Source organism: Nyctibius grandis, chromosome 5 (genome assembly GCF_013368605.1).
Source record: "Nyctibius grandis isolate bNycGra1 chromosome 5, bNycGra1.pri, whole genome shotgun sequence".
Classification (NCBI taxonomy): domain Eukaryota; kingdom Metazoa; phylum Chordata; class Aves; order Nyctibiiformes; family Nyctibiidae; genus Nyctibius; species Nyctibius grandis.
In genome coordinates, this window is record NC_090662.1 from 3,316,432 (window position 1) to 3,339,166 (window position 22,735).

General features: G+C 51.2%; 1 protein-coding gene across 1 annotated transcript in view; it reads left to right on the forward strand.

The window, feature by feature from the left end:
• The first annotated feature begins 1,542 nt into the window (after positions 1-1,542).
• Positions 1,543-22,735, forward strand: part of PLXNA4 (plexin A4) — a 511,402-nt gene continuing 490,209 nt past the window's right edge. Inside the window, exon 1 of the mRNA XM_068400326.1 lies at positions 1,543-1,744. The gene's annotated coding sequence lies outside the window, so the exon portion shown is untranslated. The remainder of the gene's footprint in view (positions 1,745-22,735) is intronic.

A 22,735-nucleotide genomic window follows, 5' to 3' on the forward strand; every position in this document is an offset into this window, starting at 1 on the left:
TTTGAGAGGCACCCATCCTCGCGGCGTCAGGGCTCCTCTGTGTCTACGGGGAGGCAGCCCTGTTGCTACGTGCCGCTGTCAACACCCGGAGAGCACCGCTTCCCTTCCCACCATCTGCTGCCTGCTCTGCTTTCGGCTCCACGAGAGCCCCGATATTACCTGCAGCGAAGAGTTCAGGTCTCTGCATGGGGAGGGATGAGCTCACAGAGCGGGGTCTGCTCCATGGGCCAGCCCAGCCAGCCAGGCCGGCAGCCTGCTGGACACAAAACTCAGGCAGTAAGCACTAACAGCTTTTAAAATATACTATTATTCCTGTGGCTGCCAGGAATTAATCGAAGAGCCGGAGAGCAGAGCAGCTCGCAGCCGCTCTCCAGGATTACTGCTCACCCAAGTGAGAGCTTGATCTTCCTCCGAGCCTCCCCACGCCCGGTCTGGTGGGTTCCCCTCCTCGCTTTGTCCTAGCTGGAGGAGAGCGGTGGGGCACAGGCTGGAGAGGGAAGGGGAAGGCAGATGCCAGCCAGAGCCGCGATGCCAGGAAGGGCTTTTCTGGGGAGGTGATGGGGGGAACAGCAAGATGCGTTTGATTCCTTGAGGGTTTCGGGTTTTTTTACTATCTTTTTGGGGGGGTAGGGAGGGGGGCAAGCGACATTTCCCAATTAGCCCAATCAGGCTGGAGATTCAAGGTGTCAGCAGTGAGTAGGAGCGAGGGAAGGCACCCGGGGGAGAAACCGAGGCAGCCGGAGTCGCAGCCGTGGGAGAGCGGCGGCGGCGCTCGGAGGCGGCGGCTCCGTCCCCGTCCCCGTCCCCATCCCCTGCAAACTTTGGGACGACGAAAAGCGGCTTGAGGATCCCCCTGCAGAGACAACCTGCGCCCCTCCCCATTCTCCCCTCTCCCGGAGGTGGGTGGGCTGGCGAAAGGAGGAGCAACCGGCCACTCTGCACAAAAAAAAAAAAAAAAAAAAAAAAAAAAGGAAAGAAAGAGAAGAAAAGATCAGAAAGAGATTTTGATTACCGTTTTTATTATTTTGATTATTATTACCCCTCCCTGGCGTGCTGGACTCGCGTTGCCACCGCACTTCCACACCTCTCCGGCTTTTTTTAATTTTTTTTTTTTTTTGGCAGAGGGGTGTGTGTCTGCGCGTGTGTCTGTATTTGCAAAAGAGCCTGGGTGTCAAAGCCCGCTCCGCAGCCACCATTGGAGAGGAAGGCTGGGGAGGGAAGGGAAGGGCTGGCGACACAGCCGCAGTGCGAGCCCTCCCCGGCGGGCGGGCAGCGGCGCGGCGGCCGCGGAGCCGGGCGCGGAGCCGGGCATGGCTCCGTAGCGCATCCCCTGCCTGCACCCCGCCTGCCAGCTCGGCTGCCTGTCTCTCTCCCCCCCCTCCTTGCTGATTTAGAGGCGGGGGGGAGAAGGGCTGGAGGAGGGAGGGAGGGAGGGAGGAGGGAGGGAAGGGGTGATTTGGGGGGGGAGTGAAAACTGGAGCTGCGTTTCTCCCCCCCCCGCTCTGGGCGAGCCAGACACGGTTTGCCCAGTGCGGAGAGAGGGGCTCCGTGTTCCGCCTCCGTGGAGTATTTGGGATTGGAGAGAGACACACACACACACACGCACACACACACACACAGAGACCATCTGCAGTGTCAATGCGGCGCCTGCTCTGAAGACTGAAGTGGGGGGAAAGGAGAGGAGGAATATATATATATATATACACACCAAAACCCACCCAAAGCAAGCGAGGAGCCTTCCCAGGTAAGGACCCCCCCGCCCCGCCCGGGCAGCGGGGGCTGGCGGGAGGATGCCCCGGAGGATGCCCCGGAGGATGCCCCGGGAGGGCCGGGGGGCTGCAGCGGTACCTGCCCTCCGCACCTGGCAGGACTGGAGGGGGGGGGCCCGGGGAGGTGACACCACCACCTCCCCCCCCGTCGCCGCTTCTCCCCATCCCCGGGTTGTGGGGAGGGGGTCGGGGCTGGCGGGCAGGGACCCCCGCGGGCAGCGGGCTGAGCCGGGAGTGGCCGGGCACGGCCCCTCCCGGGCCGGCTCGGGAGGATGCTGTGGGGGGGAGGGTTTCGCAGCGGGGACCCCAGCATCTCACCCTCCCCGCTCCTCCACATCCCCAGCGCGGAGGGGACGCGGTGCCCGCTGTCACCACCCCGGGTCCCCGATGGCTTTTTTCCCCATGCACAAGGCTCAACTTTTCTCCCCGGAGGTAACGGCTCCAGCGCCGCAGCCTGTCCCTTATCACCCCCGGCCATCCCCGGCTGCGGGTTTTCCTCCCCTCCGGGGGGTATTTTCCCTCCCTCGGTGCCCCGGAGCCTTCCCCGGGCGAGGGACTGGAGGCATTTGCAAACTTTTCCTGCTCCTAACGAGGTTGTAGCTGGACGGGGCTGGAGACAGAGCCCTTTTCCCAGCGAGGATCAGCGCCTGCCGGGTGACCAGAAGATGGGCACAGGGGCCACCCCCGGCGGGGAACACCTAGGAGGGAAGGAGGGACCCCCCCATCGTTTCCCTTACCGCAAGGTGCTGGGGAGTTTGACTGCCCAAATCGCTGCTGCGGAGTCAGCGCTGATAAACCTCCCTCCCTCCGTGCATGTGTGTGCTGCAACCGAAACCTGCGTATTGATGCTCTTCGTTTATCAGACATATGCCCTTAAATTATGTAGACAGGCAGAAGTGATCTAAACACCGAGCCGCACATGGTTTTGGTGGAAATATAATACTCCGGCAGCAGACGAGTTCCTCCCAGATAAACAAACCCACTTGCTCAGCCCCAGCAGGGCTAAGTGCTGTTTGGGTTTGTAGTGGCTGCATGTGGCTGCTCCATAGCCAGCCCAGAGGCAAACCCTCCTCCTGGGGCCCCATCTGCTCCCCATAGCGTTTGGATTTGGGTGTAGGACCTGCAGGATTCGCCTTCGTGGAAGGGACCAGGTGGAAAGCGTGTGGCTGCGCTTCTCTCCTGTAAAACTTCCACCCGACGTCGCTCCTCTTTGCTTTCCCTGCCGCCGGGCAGCCGTGCCAAAGGGACCGCTGGAAAAGCACCTGATTTTTCATGGCTTCCCTCCGTCACCGGGATGCGGTGCCTGGGATGTGAGGTTTTGGGGAAAGCAAAGGGGGTCTGAGGCTTCCCAGGTCGCGGGGGTGAGTGGTGCAGAGAGGGAAGGTTTGGACCGGGACCCCTGGGACTGCCGGGGGATGCTCTTATTCCGGGGAAACAATGACGGTGTCAGGGGATTTTTACAGCCGATGCAACCGCTCACATCCTTCTAGGGACTTATCTTGAGCATGCACCAGCCCTGCACAAATATTTTGGAAGGCATAAAGCGTGCTAACTTATTTTCTTTATCTGTCCTCTGTTTCACGCGGGTCTTGTTTATAGAAGCTGGTTAAATCCGCGAGCGGGTAGGACCAGTGGAGCATGGGGTTGCTTTGCCTTCGCCGTCTCTGTGATTTTAATTACAGCGTGTGCCTCCCAGTGTGAGATTAGGTGCTTCCTCTCCCTGCCTAAGCCACCGTCTTAAGGTCTCGGGGATGCGAGCAGCATTTCGTTAGTGGTTTAATTACCTTGAGAAGTGTTTGTTTGTTTGTGTGTGTGTGGGACCCTTCACCAGAGCTGGGCTTCAAGCGGTGCAACAGATGTGCAGCTGCTTTTCGTGTGCAGCCAGGTTTAAACATGCAACCCCATCACCATCACGAAAGCCTGGGATTTTCTTCCCTCCTCTGCCCAGACCCATCCTCCATGGGGGTGTCTCCTTCCCTAAAGGACCAGTCCAAGGCTTCTCCTTTCTGTCCCATCTTAAACGCGCTGCACTCGGCAATATCGATACTATGCAAAATAAATGACAGCCGCATGATCTAAGTGTTGTTTATGTACAAGACGGGTGTTTTAAAATACAGGCAGATGATCAATCACGGTGCTGTTGGGAAGCTTTTGCTTGATGATCGTAGCTGCCTCGTAGGCGCTCAAGACTGGTGTTAAATCTGTTCAGCGTGCAAGCGGGCACCTGGCTAGCGGAGGGATGAGTGTTATTGCGAATCCTAAGAGAGATCTGAACTTCTCCACGGGGAGAGGAAATACTCAAGCCATTTCCACCTGCCAGCATCCCTTCTCTGCGCTCGCAGTGAGCCTGGTGCTAGACAGCCTGTAGATGTGGCAAAGCAAAGGGCTCAGCACAGGCAGGAGAGCGGCTGAGATCCGCCGCTGAGGAGGCAGAAACCGCCTTTGGCAGCCAGATCCCGGGGGGCAGTGGGTTGCCGGAGCCGGTTTTATGTTGACTCCTCTGTTTTTTGCAGGGTGAGGAGGGGAGGAGGGATGCTGGAGCCCCTTTTGTGTTGCATCTTTTTCCTTTTATTGAATTGCTTTGTCTCTGTCTCCTCATTTCTTCAATGTTGAGCGGTTGCAATAAAACCTACCTCCTTCCCGGAGCGCTGGGGTTTGATTTACGCGCTCACACGCCCCAGGGTGAAAAGCTTTGCAAGGTCTTACGATACGTGGATGTGCTGAGGGTTAACGCTGTGTAGGAATTAATTTCTTGTTTGGAAGGGAACTCCGAAAAGCTTCCTAAAAAGCTGAGAACGATGCTGGCACGGTAGGCTCATGCTCTGCGTTGGGATCCTACATGGGGAGGGCGTTAGAGGTAGGGCTTTGAGTTTCGGACTTAGCGGTGCCAAAGTTTGTGGCTTGGCATTGCCTACAGGTGTTTTTGAGCAGAATGGCGTGCTGTCCTGGGAGTCACTTGGCTCTTCTTGATTTATTATTCACAATAACCCCTTAAAGTGAGGTCTCACATAGCTGAGACTGAGACCCAACGTCACCCCTTTACAGCTGCAGTGCTGGGACTCAGAAGTCTCATGTCCTGCCCATGAATCCCCCTCCCCAGCTAGAGATGCAATTTGGATTATGACTGTTTCCCACAGTAGAGCCCTCCAAACCGCTTGATGCTCAAATAAAAAGCCCTTTCTGGTGCCCACCAGTGTGACGAAAGGCTTCAGAGGGCTCTTTCTTACTCCTTCCTTCTTGCTTGCAAGACTCAGTTAATGGACACCAACGGCTCCAGGCGCCCAAGGCAATGGGACTTCCCGTCTGTGCAGAGAGTCTGGGCAACCCCCTGACTTACTGCAGGGTATCAGTGATGAGCGTGTTTCCCTGCATGACTGTGTCTGGGTGAAAAGCACTTTATATCCCTCAGGTTTGAGCTCTCAAGGAGCCTGTGACAAAAAAATATAGAAATAAATACGTAGGGCTCCCCAGATGCTTTTCACTCACACTCTGAAGTATTCTAAAACAGTGAGAAAGTATTCTCATTCCTCTGGTGCAGCTTGGGAAACTGAGGCACGGAGAGGCAAAAGGCTCAGTCCACATTTATTGATGGGAGTTCTCACTCACCGCCGTGAAATACAAACTGAACCCCAAATGGTACTTGGAGATGAGAGCAGTGAGCGGTCCCCTGCCCTTGAGCCTGTGCTTCAACAGCCAAGAGCAGTGCTTGGTTAGAACAGGACACTCTCAAGATTGAATTTTTTCCAGTTAAAATGACAGATGGGTGATTTAAAATGAGAAAGTAATCATCTCGGTTTTCTGCATTGGCAAGGGGGCAGCTGTGCCCTCGTGAACCTTGGTTCCCGTATATTTAAAATTGGGTACAAAATGCTTTTAATCACCTTTGGGAATGGAGAGATAATTGCAAAAATGTGTTGTGACACTGACAGTCCGTGTAGTGATTTTCTGGAATTGGCATTACTCTTTTTTTTTTGGTTTTTACTCATCCTACTGGAACTGTCTGGTTTTCTTTGTTCTTTATTGGTGCATGTGCTCTGCTAAGTTTGCCTCGTCTTTGCTTGGTTGCATCTCGTAAGGTGCTGAGCAGCCACTCAGGTAGGAGATGCCAAGTCTCTGCCCTGCATCCCCTGCAATGGGAGCCAGTGTAGTGTGGCAACTGTCCTGCAAACCTTTCTTTTGCAAAAAAAAACCAAAACAACCCCCCTGTGATCCCTTAGAGATGTTCTGAAGGCTTTGAAAGGGCACCCTTTGGTTTACAAACCCAATGGTCATTTCATTTTAGACACCTCTAGTCCGTGCAGCTCAGTGCTCCAGCTAACGTGAACCTGGCTGGGGACATGTGCTCTTCAAAGGTGATTCCTGGAACCATGGAGTAAGTCAGCTCTTTGCTAAATTGTGATGTTCCCAGCTGTTTCTATCTCAAATACTAATGTTTGTAGAAGACATCAAGTTCTCAGGGCTGGAGGAGAGCCTGAAGACCTCAGCAGGATGAGTGGTTGGGTTGAAGCCTTCATCCCCACTGTGCTGCCTATCAACAGGTGGCTTTGACCCTACTTGGGAGGCTTTCTCTAGAAAGAGAGAGGTCATTTGCAGACTCTGTGACTTGTTTTTACTCCAGGCTTTGCTGCCTAGAAGGCTTTCCAGTGTTTTTTAAATACTGCATGCCGTGAAACAGAAATCCAGACTCAAAAGGCAAGAGGCTGAGATTCGTGGGCTTCTTTTGCATAGGAATAAACCAAAATTGCTGCTGAGCGTGGCTGGATTTGCACTGGTGACCCAGAAGGGAGACCTTGTGTCATCATCTCTCTCTGGTCTCTGAGTTTCCTTCCAGCTATATTATCCATTTTGGAGCACAAGTCTTATGAGGAGTGGCTGAGGGACCTGTGGGGGTTTAGCCTGGAGAAAAGGAGGCTGAGGGGAGACCTTCTCGCTGTCTACAACTACCTGAAAGGAGGGTGTAGCAAGGTGAGGTCGGTCTCTTCTTCCAGGTAACAAGCGATAGGCTGAGAGGAAATGGCCTGAAGTTGCACCAGGGGAGGTTTAGTTTGGAGATCAGGAACAATTTCTTCACCAAAAGGGCTGTCAAGCATTGGAACAGGCTGCCCAGGGCAGTGGTGGAGACACCATCCCTGGAAGGATTTAAAAGCCGTGTAGATGTGGTGCTGAGGGACATGGGTTAGTGGTGGGCTTGGCAGTGCTGGGTTAACGGTTGGACTTGATGATCTTGAAGGTCCTTTCCAACCAAAACAATTCTGTGATTCCGTAATTCCATAGACGAGTGATCTGCCGGGGCTTTCCCACCAAGCCATTGGCCATAAATTTACAGGAGCTGACTGGCACTTGAATTTGCCTTGTCCTTCTGACAGGACGAATGTGTGGATCTAATGCAGATAATACGGGACAGATTTCCATTACAGGCATTTGCATGATATATACTCACACACTTCCCCCTCCTCTGAGCCCATGCAAGGGCCAGAGGAATAAATCTTGATGCTCGGTGAACCCTCGCAGCCAACGCTGCACCGAAGGCATGTAAATGTTAGCAAAATGAGCCACCCTGACCCACTTGTTATTTCTCCTTGAGCATAAAACACAACATGGGGGAGGAAAGGTGAGGGTGGTGGAGGTTTTTTTAGTCCTGGTATTGTTTTCCTTTGAAATAGCGAAGTGATGCTGGACTCGGGCACTGCGTGTAGATGGTGAATATTTATATACTTGTTTCTTCTGAAGTGAGCAACGTGCACTTACCACCAGCAGCCCCCCGATGCTCATTCATGAAGAGCCTCACTGGCGAGCGTCTCGGTGTTAAACTGTTTGGTGACTTGAGTTTAGAGTTATAGGAATCGGAGCGATGAATTAGCAGTAAATCAAAGCCCGGATGGCTTTGTACTCAACTGTGGCAAGATTTAAATTAAAAATATCTTGTCGAGTTGAAGCACTCATAAGTCAAGCCCTGGCGTTGTGTCAGTCTGGGCTTTGGCGGCGAGAGCTCAGCCCCTTTGAAACAGAAACCACGAGGAGCCCACATATTGATCCCCAGCTGAACTGGGAAATTGCCACTTCATTTCTTCTATTAAATGTTCTTTCTTTTCTTTCCTTTTTCGCCTTCCCCCGACCCCCGAAGGGAAGGTGGTCATGCTGGGAAGTTGGGAAAAGGTTTGTAGATTCGCTGCACGTGCGTGTGGCCCTGTTTGACTTGGTTAGAGAGTATTTGATTGTGAAAAGGGATTTATTTGTGTTTTTTTTGTGACCAGGGATTTGTCTATAATGTAGTGCTGGAAAGAAAACTCATTTAGAGACTAAGGAGGTGTATCCTGTTACAATTGCCTATTGATGGAATAGAAAGTGCTTGGTGTGAAACACAGCTTTATTTTACTTTAGGGAAACTTCTTCTGGGCTGCCAAAAGGAGGCTTTGGTTTGTCTGAGAGCTGCCCCATGGCCCTGAGCAAGTCCCTTGGCTTCTTGTTTCTCCATCTATCAAATGGGGGTGGTCTTGTAGAAGTGACTGTCCCTTTAGCCATCATCTAATAGTAGTTTTGCTCTAATGACCTTTACAAATGACTCACTTTTTATAAGTGAGCTGATAAAACCAGGGAGGTTCTGGTTGGGAACTCACTCACCAGCCTGAGGAACAGGAAAGCGGGAGAGGGGCTTTTTACAAGGGCAAGGAGTGACAGGACGAGGGGGAATGTTTTTAAACTGAAAGAGGGGAGATTTAGATTAGATCTTAGGAAGAAATTCTTTGCTGTGAGTGTGGTGAGACACTGGCCCAGGTTGCCCAGAGAAGCTGTGGCTGCCCCCTCCCTGGCAGTGTTCAAGGCCAGGTTGGATGGGGCTTGGAACAACCTGGTCTGGTGGAAGATGTCCCTGCCTGTGGCAGGGGGGTTGGAACTAGATGATCTTTAAGGTCACTTCCAACCCAAACCATTCTGTGATTCTATGATTCTATGATCTAATAGTCACTAATGGCCACTGTCCCATCCCTGGGCAGTGTCACCTTCTTCTGCTGGCTGGGAAGAGGCTTTCAGAGGTAGCAAGGGGCAGGAGGGTGTTCTACACCGGAGGAAAAGGCTCTGTCACCATGGTCCTGCCGGGGAGAGGAGGTGAGCTGGGAGTACAACCATGCCAGTTGTGGAGTTAATCAAAGGCTTTTGCTTGGATTTTTCTTTAATGGGCAATTTAGGGGAAAAAAAACCCAACCCCCACACCCAAATTAGGATGGGCATGTCTACTTGTCTTGCTAGCTTAATAAAAGTGAGTTTCTGGGCTGTTTTGGGAAACCCCTTTTACTTGTCAGGGTTTTGGTGCAAATTTCTGGTTCTTGCTAAAAGCGGAGCAACATACGGAGTTTTGTAAGCTGTTACCCTGAGATGTGTAAGTTTTTTGGGGGGGTGTATTTGCACGGCTAATTTTGGGTATTTCCTCTTTTTGGTTGTGTCTTATCCTCTGTACTCTCCCCTTCGTGGTGTCCCCCTTGCTGGGTGGGGGGATTGTCTCCTGTCACAGTCCCCTTTCCTTCCAGCCACACTGGAGCCCCAAGACTCATTTGGAGGGTTGCTATGAGCCCGATGCCTGGTGGTTTTGAGGCTACACACCCCTACCACCCCTTGGACCCCACCTCTCCAGAGCATCCAGCCCCCTCCCAGACAACTACCCTGGGGAAAGCAGCACTCAGGGACAACATGGAGGGTGACTTGTTGGTTTAAGCCCCAGCTCTGCCACCACCGAAGCCACTTCCAGAAGGGCAGTTGCCTCCTCACCCTGAAGACGGCAGGATGAGCTCTGAGTTTTCCTCCTGCGCTTAGCTGCTATGGTGATGAGTTGCTATAGAAACACATAGTTAGCATTATTATTTATTATTGAAAGGTGCTTCTTTTCATCTCTTAAACTCAGAGTCGTGCCAGGAAGAGCCCGATGGTGGGTGTGGGGTACTGCCCACCCTGTCCACACAGGTTGGTGGGTTATGTTTCCCGGTGAGCCAGGCTTTAGCCACGCTGGAGGCAAGCAACCGTGCTGTGCCGGCCCAGCGGGCTGATCTGGTTAAACAAATCCCCCCAGTATGTTCCTGTCACAGGTCCCTTCCTTCGTCAGATCCATCCTTTGGACGGGGATTTGAGTGAAGCGTTTCATTATAATGAGCTTAGTTATTTCCAAACTAGTAATCGCATGTCACCATTTGGTGCAAAGGGTTTGCATTAAGTTCTGTAATAATATGTCTATTCATCCATCACAAATACTATATTCACAGGACCTTGTAGTGATTGCCTGGTAAATACCTTCTCTTATCTCTTTGCATGTGCTGTTCCTTGTTTGTTGAAGTCCCCCCCAGCCTCTGCAAACCCATCCCTCCGCGCTGGGAGGCAGGGAAGCTCCTCCGCTGCTCCTGTCCCAGGCTCCTGCTCTGCCTGAGCCCCCCTAGAGCTGGGCACCCGGCCAGGCTGCGCAGGGGAGGCTCCAGGGCTGGCTCTGCAGCCTGCAAGGTGCCAGGCAGAGCAAACAGTGCTAAGGATATCGCTCTGCCTGCCCTAACTATCGCTTTCCAGCTGCTGTGGGTGGGACAAAGCCTGCTTTGAGGGCTCCTCTTGCTCCCCAGGAATGGGTGCAAGGGGTAGCAGCAGGTACTTTCTGTAGGCTGGGTGCTGGGCAATGCTCTGGCTGAGAGTTGCCCCAGGGGGTCCCGCAAAGAGCCCACAGGGGATGTGTCCAACCCCCTGGCCACATCCATTGGTTTTGGGAATGCACAGCTGGGATGCAAAGCCAGATGCCTGGGTCCTCTGCCTGCAGCCACCGGGTTCAGGGCTTCCCCTTGAAGCTGGCAGCACTGCAGAGGTGGCTCTGCATGGAAACATCCCTCCATCCCGCTGTCCTTCACACCCCGGCAGCCCTGAGGATGCTGCATCTCGGTGGGGCCAGGAGGTGCATGGCTGGGAGGACGGAGGGATGTCTGGAGGGACTGGGTGGAGTGGGGCTGCTTTCCCTCTCTGGCTGGGGCAGGTGTGATGTAGCCTGGAGGTGGAGGGCTTGGCTTTGCTTGCAGCAGGGATTAGCTGTGTAGCTTTTCCTTCTTCCCCTCCTAGCTCGAAAGCACTCCCTGGAAAATACCTGGTGGGGAAAAAAAAAATAAAGAATGAAAAAAGGTAAAAAAAAAAGGAAAACAGCACATCTTTTCTTGATGTAGAATTAACAATTCAGAGATGAAGTTTCAGGGCTGGTGGGTGTAGCTGCAGGGGGGTGGCTCAGCCCCTCCTCGCACACCGCTGCAGATGCTCCCTGCAGGGTGGGGAGGGATGCAGGAATGGCTGGACCAGTGCAGGATGCTGGATATGGAGGGATTCGGGCATGGGGAAATCTCTGCTGTTGCTTGTGGATTGTGGCCCTTGAAGTTGCCTGAATTCCTCCTGGTCTCCACCTTCCCCATCCTGCCGGGCTGGGACTGGGAAACATCTTTCCCAGCCTTTGAGGAAACAAAAGGAGGCTCTTTAAAGCACTCCCTCGAGCAGGAATAAAAAAAATTCCTTTGCAGAACCTGTTTCATGGCTTGAAGTCAATCCCTTTGGGCTTTTTATTTTCCTTCTTGGAAGCTGAGCTCCCTGCGGAGAAGAGAAAAAAACACCCGGGGTGCAAAAGCAGGTCTGGGGAGGGGGCGTAGGGGGGTGTCCTTCCTTGGAAGTGTAGGTTGGAGGTGGAGGGGTGGATGGGGGGGTCCACTGTGGGGGTCTGGAGGGCTGAATGTCATCTCTCACTGTGCCAGAAACCCCTGCGACCCATCCCACAAGTGCAGTGTTCAGCCATGGTTGGATGATGCTTTGAGCAACCTGGTCTGGTGGAAGGTGTCCCTGCCCGTGGCCGGGGGGTTGGAACTAGATGATCTTTAAGGTCCCTTCCAACCCAAACCAGTCTGTGATTCTATGATTAGTGTAGGGTTGCATCCAGCCCGTTTCTGTGGTACTGATGGTTGGGAGAACCACGCTGGGGTGGGAGATGCTACTGCACGTCCTGCATGTGCCAAGCCCTCCCCTACCCCTGGTGCACTGAAGCACAGCACTAAATGGGATCTCCCCTAAAGGAGGGAAGCTGGCTGTGGCAAATGAAAGCTTGCTGTGTTTTGGTAGGGTCACTCATGTTGATGTGGGCCTGGAGGGGTCGTGTTTTGCTTCTGTGACCCCTTTTCTCTACCCTGAGCTGCAGCCAACTGCTTGGATACTGGGTTGTGACACTGATGCATTTGGAAAGAAGTCATCCAAGGGACGGCATGGACTTGACACTGGTGTGGGTTGCCCCCTTGGACCCCGACAGCCTTGAGACCATCAGGTCTCGAGTTTCTCTCCAAATCCCTGCCAAGAGCAGAGTCATTTTGGCTGCTGGACTCAGAACATCTTTGCAGCCTCCATCTTTCCCTGCCTGACCTCTGTGGTGGCTCCAAGAGACCAGGAGCTTCTCACCTTGGCTCAGTGAGGGCAGGAGGCATGGGGCATCCTTGGAGCTGCACCCCTCTGCCTGGGTGGAGGATGGAGAAGAGAGGGGAGACAGGCAAGCCACAAGCAGCAGGAGCTGGATGCTAAAACCGGCGCCTGTCAGAGCCATTCAGGAGGGTTTTTTTTCCTCCCTTATAATGGGGTTGCTGCCCTTGCCTGCCTTAGCAAAGCAACATCTCAAAGGGATGCCTCTGAATGAAAGTAACAACTTTTAGGACAAATTTCTCTCTGCATAATATCTCAAAGAAAGCAGGAAAAGGAAATGGCAAGTGGGCATAATTAAGTAAGAATTACCCATTAGGAAGGGGAAGGAGCTATCAAGTGGATTTCCATTTCCTTCTTATTTTACATGCCTGATTTTTCCACCTTGCCAGGATGTGGTGTGTGAAGTGGGTCTCTCCTTAGCTTGGAGAAGTAAATAATCAGAACATGATGCTCTCCGAAGCTCTTCCCAAAGCTTTCCAAATCTGGATTAAGCTGAGGAGTTTTAGCATCTTCACACGTCTGAGCTTTCCAGCACCCGTGAGATTTGGTAGGGACTTATTTCCCACCTTCACACTAGGGAACCCAGGCGCAGGCGGGCAGCAGGGCTTGTGTCTTCTCATTGTGACCTGCTTGTCTGTACTTATTTCTCTCTCTTTTACCTGTTCTGCATGGAAATAGAGATAACTCCTTGTTTCTTGGTTGCTTCCCAGTGTAAACCTGGGTGTTTGCAGTGTGAACACATGAAAGTACCTTGTGCTCCCCTGGGAAGTGTGGTAGGGCTGAGTCCCTCCAAGACACCACCTGGTCCACCGCTACCTCACCCCAGCATGTCCCTGTGTTCTCCCAGCTGTGGTACCCACCGCTTTGCTCCCATGTACCCAAGGTTGTTCTCCTGGCTTTACTCTCTGTTACCTCTTAGGATAACACATCGCAGTGTGGCCTGCAATTACAGAGCCATCATAACTGGAGAATGGATTGAGAGGAGCCCTGAGGAGAAGGACTTGGGGGTGATGGTTGATGAGAAGTTCACCATGAGCCAGCAATGTGCGCTGGCAGCCCAGAAAGCCAACGGTATCCTGGGCTGCATCCCAGCAGCTTGGCCAGCAGGGCGAGGGAGAGGATTCTGCCCCTCTGCTCTGCTCTCCTGAGACCCCCCCCTGCAGTGCTGCGTCCAGCTCTGGGGCCCCCAACATAAGAAGGACATGGAGCTGTTGGAGCGAGTCCAGAGGAGGCCATGAAGATGCTCAGAGGGCTGAAGCACCTCTGCTATGGAGACAGGCTGAGGGAGTTGAGGTTGTTCAGCCTGAGAAGAGAAGGCTCCGGGGAGACCTTCTAGCACCTTCCAGTACCTGAAGGGGCTGCAGGAAAGCTGGAGAGGGACTTTTTACAAGGGCAAGTAGTGACAGCACGAGGGGGAACGGTTTTAAACTGAAAGAGGGGAGATTTAGGTTAGATACTAGGAAGAAATTCTTTACTGTGAGGGTGGTGAGACACAGGCCCAGGTTGCCCAGAGAAGCTGTGGCTGCCCCCTCCCTGGCGGTGTTCAAGGCCAGGTTGGATGGGGCTTGGAGCAACCTGGTCTAGTGGAAGGTGTCCCTGCCTGTGTCAGGGGGGTTGGAACTAGATGGTCTTTAAGGTCGCTTCCAACCCAAATCATCCTGTGATTCTATGATCAGCAGGTGTCTGTAAGACATTTTGGCAAGGATGCGGGATGGCTTGTGCACCAGCCTACAGGAGAAGGACTCACCTCCCCCCTCGCCTGCCCCCCTGCTCCAGAGTCTTTAAGTGGTGTTATTAAAAGCTGTCAGGAACTGCTGTCATTGGCACAGTCAATGGGTGACACAAGGCAGCCCTCAGACTTTGACTCATCTGCAGCTCACACACGTGTACACACACACTCTCTGTTATGCACGAGCCAGAGAAAAGGCAGTTTCTCACATGCATCACCCTTTTTCCAGCTGTTTGGGCCCTTTTTTGCATTCATTTCAGAGAAGAAGTCTTGATTGTCCTACAGCGTAAGAAAGAGATTTGGGTTGCATCGTACTACCAGCACGTGCCCAGCTCTCTCATTCATTTGTAGTTGAAGTTGGGGTCCCTTTTTCCTGAAATACAACTACATGCATACATCTCTCTCTCTCTCTATATAAATATATATATATCTCTGTGTGTATGTTTTATACATATACATAAAAATACACATTTATATGCACATTTATGCACAGAAATGCCATATACACGTGGTTAGAAAATGCCAATCTGTTCACCCTGTGCTTTTCACAGATAGTTGCTAATTTTGCCCACAGTTCAGGAAAGGTCTTGCAGGTCCAGGATGAGATTTCTGGAGAAGGAAAAGCGGCCTTGCTGCACAGACAGATTTTAGGAGGGATTTAGGGCAAGTCCAGTTCTGCTTTTTCCTCCAGCATCCCTTGATCAGGCGCTGGTTGGGGAGGTTTTTTTCCTAGCTTGAAGGGAGGAGAGGGAAGGGAGGAAAAAGTTGGAGGTTTTGCTCCACTGCAGAACTGGGAATAAATGGTGTAATGTTGGAAAAACCTCTGTGTCTGGGAACTGGGCTTCCTGTGAACTTGGTTACTTTAATGCTTTTCAGAAGGTGCTGGTCCAGGCTCTGCTGATTGTAAAGGGGTCACTGAGGGCCTTGCCACGGGTAGGGGATGAAGGCTGTGCACCACTTCTTGTCACTCCAAGTGGCTTGGCTGGAGCTTGGCCACGAGCACTCAAGTGGGGCAGCACAAGGTGCCATGAGCCCGGAGGAGATCCCGAGCAGATTGCGGCTTGGTGACAATCTGCTTTCTCAGTCCTTGGTCACGCACGCACTTGTGCTCACGCAGACGTGGCTGTGGCTCCCACTGGTCGATGCGTGGGGTGCATCAAGCCACATTTTCCCTCAACAGCAGCCTATGTGTCCATGCATTCTGCTTTCCTGCTCTGCCTCCCCTCCTTTTGGGTATGTGTGTGTGTGTAGGATAATTTTGAGGCTTCTCCATACCTGCAGAAGGATATGCAGAAGTTACAGGGTGATGCTTGAAGACTGTGCTCCTCAGACATGCAGTAGTGAGTTGGAGGAGAAAAACATGGCCCCTTCCATGCAGCAGTTTCATTTGGTGGTTGTATTCTCTCTTGTCTTGCTTCTCCTTCCCCGGTAACACAGGCAGCAGAATCAGCTTTATTTTGTAATAAGAAAAAGGTCTCCAGGTGCAGGTTTGTGCTCTCCTGCCTCTTCACTGCTCTCTGCCAGTGGGTGACTTACTTCGCCACCCATAATTAGCCTCTTCCAAAGTCTCGTTGCTGCTGGGCTGAGGCAGAAGATTTTACAGCAACTGCCTATTCTCAAACACAGAAAAAATAATCCCTTCCTCAGCTCAGTGTTAAGACAGAGCAGATTTTAAACTGTTTTATGCTGCTGCTGAAGCAGGGTGGTCGGCAGAAGGGACCTAAACCAGCCCATGGAGATCTGTTATGGGGTGGGGAGGGTGGATGGAGGGGTGGAGGATGCGTGTGTCAGCCATCCCACGCAGAGGAAGGAATCAAATATCTGCCCTATATCAAATACCAGGCTTGATTCCTGCGGGACTGAGTTATTGGTGAGGAGGAAGCTGACCTTCTCCTGTATTTATGAACCGAATCTCTAGTTTGCTTTGTTTTTGATTTTTTTTTCCCCTCCTGTTGCAGAGTGCAATACTTCATTTCACAGGAAATAACACTTTCTTCATTTTCTCCTTTGGTGTGATTTTTTAAAAACTCTGCTCAAGATGAACAGGCTTTCTTCCCCTTAGCTTGTCTTGCTTTATAGTTGGCTTGGCACGCTGGAAGTGGATGCTGCTGCCCATGTCTGTGTGGGAACATTAGCTGTGCTGGAGCCTGGGGATATTCCCCTGTCACAGCTGCTGAGGGTGAACCAGTTCTCCTGGAGGTAGACAAACACATTATTATTTTAATAGTCACACTCCAGCAAGTTTGAGAATTTAAAGTAGTCAGCATTTCCCTTACTGCCACACAGATCTATCCTTCTTCCTCACGGCTGTCTTATCTCCAGCTTTCCCCAATACACCTTTTTCTGCAAATCCTTTCCTGCAAGAGCTGCTCTTGAGCATCTTCAGAGCTGCAAGTCCTTTGGAGCCCCCCGTTTCCTTTTCCTTCCTCTCCTGCCTCTGAAGAGCAGATTTTTGGAACCTCAAGAGCTCTATGTTTCCTGTGCATAGGTCCCTTGGAGATATCTGAAGCTACTTTGCTGAAGTTCACAGGCGACTTTTGAAGACCTTGGCCATTGCATTGGTGTGTATATATATATATATATATATATAAAATCTGTTCTCTCTTCCCTCCTGTTTTCTTTCTCTGTCAAGAATCCAGCTGTGCAACATGTGGCACTTGTAGGACTTGGAAGGCAGGAATATCAAGCAAACACAGAGCTTTCAGCAAGAAGAGATAAATTTCCAGAATAAATTCAAGCCACGTAGGCCCAGTCTGTTTTAGTTTTAAAGCCCCGCTGGTAGTGATGTGTGGGAGCTGTAGATATAAAGCCAGGGAGAGAAGAAGAGTTTATTTGTATTATTTCTGGCACCTTGGTAGAAAAACCTCTGTTCTGAGTTCATGGTGCTTGGCACAATGTTAGTCTGCATGGACCGTACCAGAGAAACTGCCTGTTGCGCGCTGCCTTCGTGCATGACTTGAAGGCAAAGGGAAAAAGGGAATTATTTGTACTGAATGAGAGAGCGAGCGTTGTAACTGGGAGAGGAAAGTGCCGGATTTGTGGAGGTGTATGGGATGCAGACGGCCGCAGAGGAGAAATATCTTGTTATTAATAACCCATTGAATTGTGATAGCATTTTTACACCTGTGTACGCTGCCTACAGTTTTTATCCCGGCTCTCCAGCGTCTGGCAGGACCAGAGCTGCGAGCTGTGGGCTCCCTTCTGCAGGGAGCAGATGGGGGTTTCCTATTTACCGCAGAGGACAATTCGGAGTTTGATGGGCCCCGTGGTACTGAGCCATGGCCATGGACTTGCTGGAGCGTGGTTTGGTCCATACGACAAGTCCTGTGTTTCCTGAGGGTGTTTGCTGACACTGACCTAGCAAGGGTCAGGCTGGCAAAGGGAGTTGCTTGATGGGCTTGCTGCTTTTTGGAGAAGCTTGTGACTCAACTTATCACTATGCTTTTGTTTTACTAAGTAAATAAAAATAAATAAGCCCAGAAGTGGCACCTGGATGCCCTCCCCAGGTCTGTCCTGATAAGCTCAACGGCACTAGTACAAACTGGTGCTGCATTCACACGAACTCCACCACGAACAACTCAAACTTCATTTCCCTTCCTCTCCTCCCCTCACCTTTTTCCTCTAGTCAAAGCAAAAGATTTACAGCCTCTAACTTTTGAAGCAAGGGCAAATTTCAGCCCAACCTCCCATCTGAGTGCATGCCTCATGGCATTAAAATCCCTTTGCAGCCACCCAAGTCTCCCCAGCCGTCCCCAAGCTGCGTGTCCCAGCCGTGTAGGAGCCAGGGCAAGGCACTACGTGCTCCATCCCCTTACTCGAGGTCCCCAGGGACTGGAGCACAGATGATGCTCCCCATGAACAGGGGAGGTGCTCCTGCCTCGAGTCAATCAATCAATCAATCAATCAATCAATCAATCAATCAATCAATCAGGTTGGAAGAGACCTCTGGGATCATTGAGTCCAACCATTGCCCTGACACCACCTTGTCAACCAGACCATGGCACTAAGTGCCATGTCCAGTCTTTTTTAAACACCTCCAGAGATGGTGACTCCACCACCTCCCTGGGCAGCCCCTTCCAATGGCTAATGACCCTTTCCGAGAAGAAATGCTTCCTAATGTCCAACCTGAACCTCCCCTGGTGAAACTTGAGGCTATGTCTGAGTTGAAGCAGTTGTGACTGCATCCCTGAAGGGCAGGGTTGTATGGGCACAGGCTTGTGTGCTTTTTACTGTATTTGAGACTTGTGCAGCACTCAACGTGCAGCTGTGGGATCCCGTGGGATGAGAGAAGAGATCAATAATTCCTGTTTTGGAAAGAGGTATGAGTGGAGAGATGGAGACGGTGGGAAAATGAGGGCAGGCTTGTCCCCTGCAATGCAGCTCGGGGGTGTGGAGGGCATGTGGAAAACAGTCCTCTGCGGGGCTTACTCTTTCAGCACCTGTGCATCTGTTTTGTAGCATTTCTTCAGGTCTTACAACCTGTGTTATCAAGGTCTCCATTTCTAATGAGCAGGATTTTATGAACAGAGATGACCTTCCCACGCCCCCACATTAAAAGTGCCCCTCGTCTCAGACACAGGTGCCTTTAGACTGTGTGAGCAGAGATGAACAAAGCAGGTGGTGTTTGGTTCTGGATTAAATTATAGTTTGGGGTGACTTTTTGCTTGCAGCTGACTCTAAGCAAACAAGTAATGTTCTTCTGGGTAGTACAACCCACATCTGAAACCACTGGTTATTGCAAGCCCATAAAACATCTTTTGCAGACTGAACAGGCTCATATGCCTGTTTCTGATACTGGGTTTTCTCTGTAACACCTATCCTAACACAGCTAATGCTTTGTGATGATGGATCTGCAATTATGAGGCTGTGCAAATAGCTAAAACAATTGCATCACCCTCCTTGTGACTGCTCTAGAGTGATTTGTTGATTTGTTGATAGCACCGGGCATTTGTTCGTGCAAATGAAAGGTCAGATCCTGCAAAGTGCAGAGCACCTGCAGCTTCCACCCACGTCTGAGTGTCTGGCCCAGGGAAGTTATTTATGGAAGGGGAAGAGGGGTTTTGCCTTTTGCAGGTGTGCTTTGCAGCAGCAGCAAGCTGTCTACAAAGTGCCGTTGCTGATGGCAGCCTGACAGCGTCTCCTCTCGAAGTTTGTCAGCGTGGGGAAGCGCACGTATAAATTGCACAAAGCTTTAGCAGCGGAGTAGCCGGAGCAGACACCTCCTCCCTTCCTCCCCTGGGCTCACCAGGCTGGGTGCCAGCAGCAGGATCCGCGCTGTATCATTTCAGGGCACCCTGGACTCATCCGTGCAGACTCTCAGCTGAGCATGGTGACCACTGAACTATTTAAAGTAGCTTCAACAACGACACTCGAGTGTATAATGCACCTTTTCTGCTGATGCTGGCAAAGTGCTGGCGGAGTGGATGGGTTTAAGACTGATGGGAATTTACCGCTCTGGAGCCATTAGGGTGAGTGTGTGTGTTCCTAAAACATGCACCAAAGGAGGTGATAATAGAGAAAATCAGCTCTCAAGGAGGTTCCCCTGGTGCTGCACGCGTGGCTCTGCAGAGCAGTTGTCTCGTTGCTGTGGCACTGAGCTGAGGATTAAACACATGGGCTGTATCGGTCTCAGCCACGCTGACTCTGTGTGACCTTGGCCAAGTCTTCACCTCCCTGGACCTCTGTCTCCCTGGGGTGTTTCTACACTGAACCCTCTGGAGGTGGGGACCTGCTCTTAGGAGGAGCATTTTGATTAGAGATGCTGGTTGCCCTTGCAATGTGTTATTTTACTGGGGGGAGCTGGAAAGGCCCTTCAGGACAAGGTGTGATGTACTGGTGTGAGCTATGGTGGGATGGTGAAGTAACAGCAGACTCATGTCATCAGGCTCTGCGCCACCCCATCATCCCATGACATTCATGTGGTTTTAACCTGTATAGGAATAGTCTGTAAATAAGGGCTGCTGCTCCTGATTCTATTAAGTCTCACAATTTGGTAACTCACTCCAGGCTTGACATTAAATATTGGTGTTGGGAAGGGATTAGAAGGGGATAGTGTTGTCCTTTGCTCAGGAAGACTTCCTGCAGCCTCTTCTCAATGCACACACAAGGGTTAGGGAAGATGCTGGATAAGTCTGCAGCAGTTCAGCAACAACCTGCTTTTTTTCCCCTTCTTTTCCTTTCTGCAGTTGCATTTTTTTTTTGTTTTGAAATGCATTTTTGAGCAAGGCAAAAGTGGAAATTTTTCCCCAGAACTTTAACCTTGTGTAACTGATTTGACCTCCAGATTTGTCAGCAGCTGGAGGAAACCCATCTTAGGGCAATCAGGAGCTGTGGGATCAATGCCCCATTCATGAGGAGGGGATGTTTCAGTGGTTACAGAACTTGCAAGTCTGCAACCTGCCCATATTTCCCAGTCTCTGCTCATATCCCTTTTCCTAAATCATCTCTGCCCAGTTTTCTCTCTCTCCTTTGCTTTCCAGCCTTCCCTTCCTTGTGTCAGAGCATCCTCCTCTTTTGCTTTCCACTTGGGTTAATTAAGCTGAGCTGCAGCGTAAGTCCATGAGGGAGCCCAGAAGAGTTCTCCTCAGCAGCAGTGCTTGGCACCACAGCAGCCTCCAGCTGACACAGCGAATAAACGTGGGGAAAACCTGCTTAGTCCCTTCATCCCTGATGTTGGGCATGTTTTACTCATCCTGTGGTGATAGCCCAAGTGCTGTCTGATCCATCCTCGGAGCAGTGAAAAGGAAAAATCTTTACTTGCCGTGTATGTATTATTAGATGCTGTAACTTGGTCAAATTTAGACAGACTTTCAAGCATGGCCAGAAGATCCCCATGACAGCAGGGGAGGGCCTTCCCTGTTCTTACTACCTGCTCCAAAGCATGGAAGCTTCTCAGTAAGACAGTGGAATGAATATAACCAAGGTCAACCACAGAAAAAAAAAATTATAACCAATAACTTGCAAAAACTTTTCTCCTAATTTAGTTCTCAGAGTTGCCCAAGCCATTCTGAATGCAACTTTCTACGGCGATCTTAGCCCGAGGCAGACGCCGAGCTGAGGATATTGTCCCCTGAGCGGTTCAGGTCTGTCAGAGTAATGAGGACCTTAAAACCAAGTCTTAGCACAGAACATGTCAGACAACCTGAGCTATAGGTGTTGCTGCTAATGCTCGGTGTAATTACGTATGCACACACTGCCTTGCACTGGGAGTACATGAATTGCATAATTTTGTGCAAAAATAAATGTGTCTGCGTGCTGTACAGGACAGATTTGTGTATCTCCTTGCAAATGCAGCCTTTATGTGTGTATACAACACCAGCTCTCTTCTAATCTTCCTGTTAACCAACATAGCATGTGATTCCCTTTTTACCCATATTAGCACAATTCTGTCTCTTGTCTGTATCTGATCCTGGCCCTAGGTGGCCTGTCTAGCTCAGCACTATCTTGAGGCTGTCAGGCATGATTTGGAGCTAGTTATCCTGCAGCAACAGCCGGGCAGGGCTCTAAGAATAACTTCCCATTGGCCTTTGTATGTGTTGGCAGCAGCTAGGCTTGTCCTCTGCCTTGCCGTGACAAAGTCACTGGAAGAGAAAATGAATAGTAAATTAGTAATAGTTTATCCAAGTATTTTTTTGGAAGGCGGGGGGTTGAGTTTTGCTGTTGCTTCTCTGCTGAAAGTGCCTGTTGTGGTCTTCCTTGCTCTCGTGAGACCCCACCTGCAGTGCTGAGTCCAGCTCTGGGGCCCCCAACATGAGAAGGACTGAAGAAGCTGTTGGAGAGAGTCCAGAGGAGGCCACAAAGATGCTCAGAGGGCTGGAGCACCTCTGCTATGGAGACAGGCTGGGAGAGTTGGGGTTGTCCTGCCTGGAGAAGAGAAGTGTCCGGGGAGATCTTCTAGCAGCCTTCCAGTACCTGAAGGGGCTGTAGGAAGGCTGAAGAGGGGCTTTTGACAAGGGCATGGAGTGACAGGACGAGGGGGAACGGTTTTAAACTGAAAGAGGGGAGATTTGGATTAGATATTAGGAAGAAATTCTTTGCTGTGAGGGTGGTGAGACCCTGGCCCAGGTTGCCCAGAGAAGCTGTGGCTGCCCCCTCCCTGACAGTGTTCAAGGCCAGGCTGGATGGGCCTTGAGCAACCTGGTCTAGTGGAAGGTGTCCCTGCCCATGGCAGGGGGGTTGGAACTAGGTGATCTTTAAGCTCCCTTCCAACCCAAACCATTCTATGATTCTGTGATTCCTGTGTTGTCTGTAAAATGGGGCATCATGGGGCTGTGGTGGGATAGATGTCAGACTGCTTTTTCCTTTCTTCCCCACCCTGAAACGCTTGCAAAGCTGCTGCTTATCAGGGCTCTGCCCACACTGCCTCATTACAGCTATCGGCGGAATGAGTAGTCAGTCCCCTTTGCTGCTGCTGGGCTTGAAATTGTGTCTCAGCTGGATGTCTCTGCCAGTGCAAGCACGGGGCTCTCCATCAGAGTCCTGTTGCTTCATTTGACTTTTGGATCAGGTGGCATCTCAACCACCCTTCAGCCTGTTAAAAAAAATCCAAGTCAAGTGGGGACAGAAGGTTTTAGCCAAAGCACTCTGAGGAGGACATCTTTTGTTTGGTCTGATCTTGGGTATTTTTTCTTAGGGGGAATCTTACTCTGAGCACAGCAGCTGCATTGAGCCCTGCTTCATTCTGAACTTGACAAAAAGTACTTTTATGCCAGAATCGTTAAAAGTCATAAACAATTTTAATGCAGTTTTAATTATATTTGTAAAGGAAAGCCAAGTT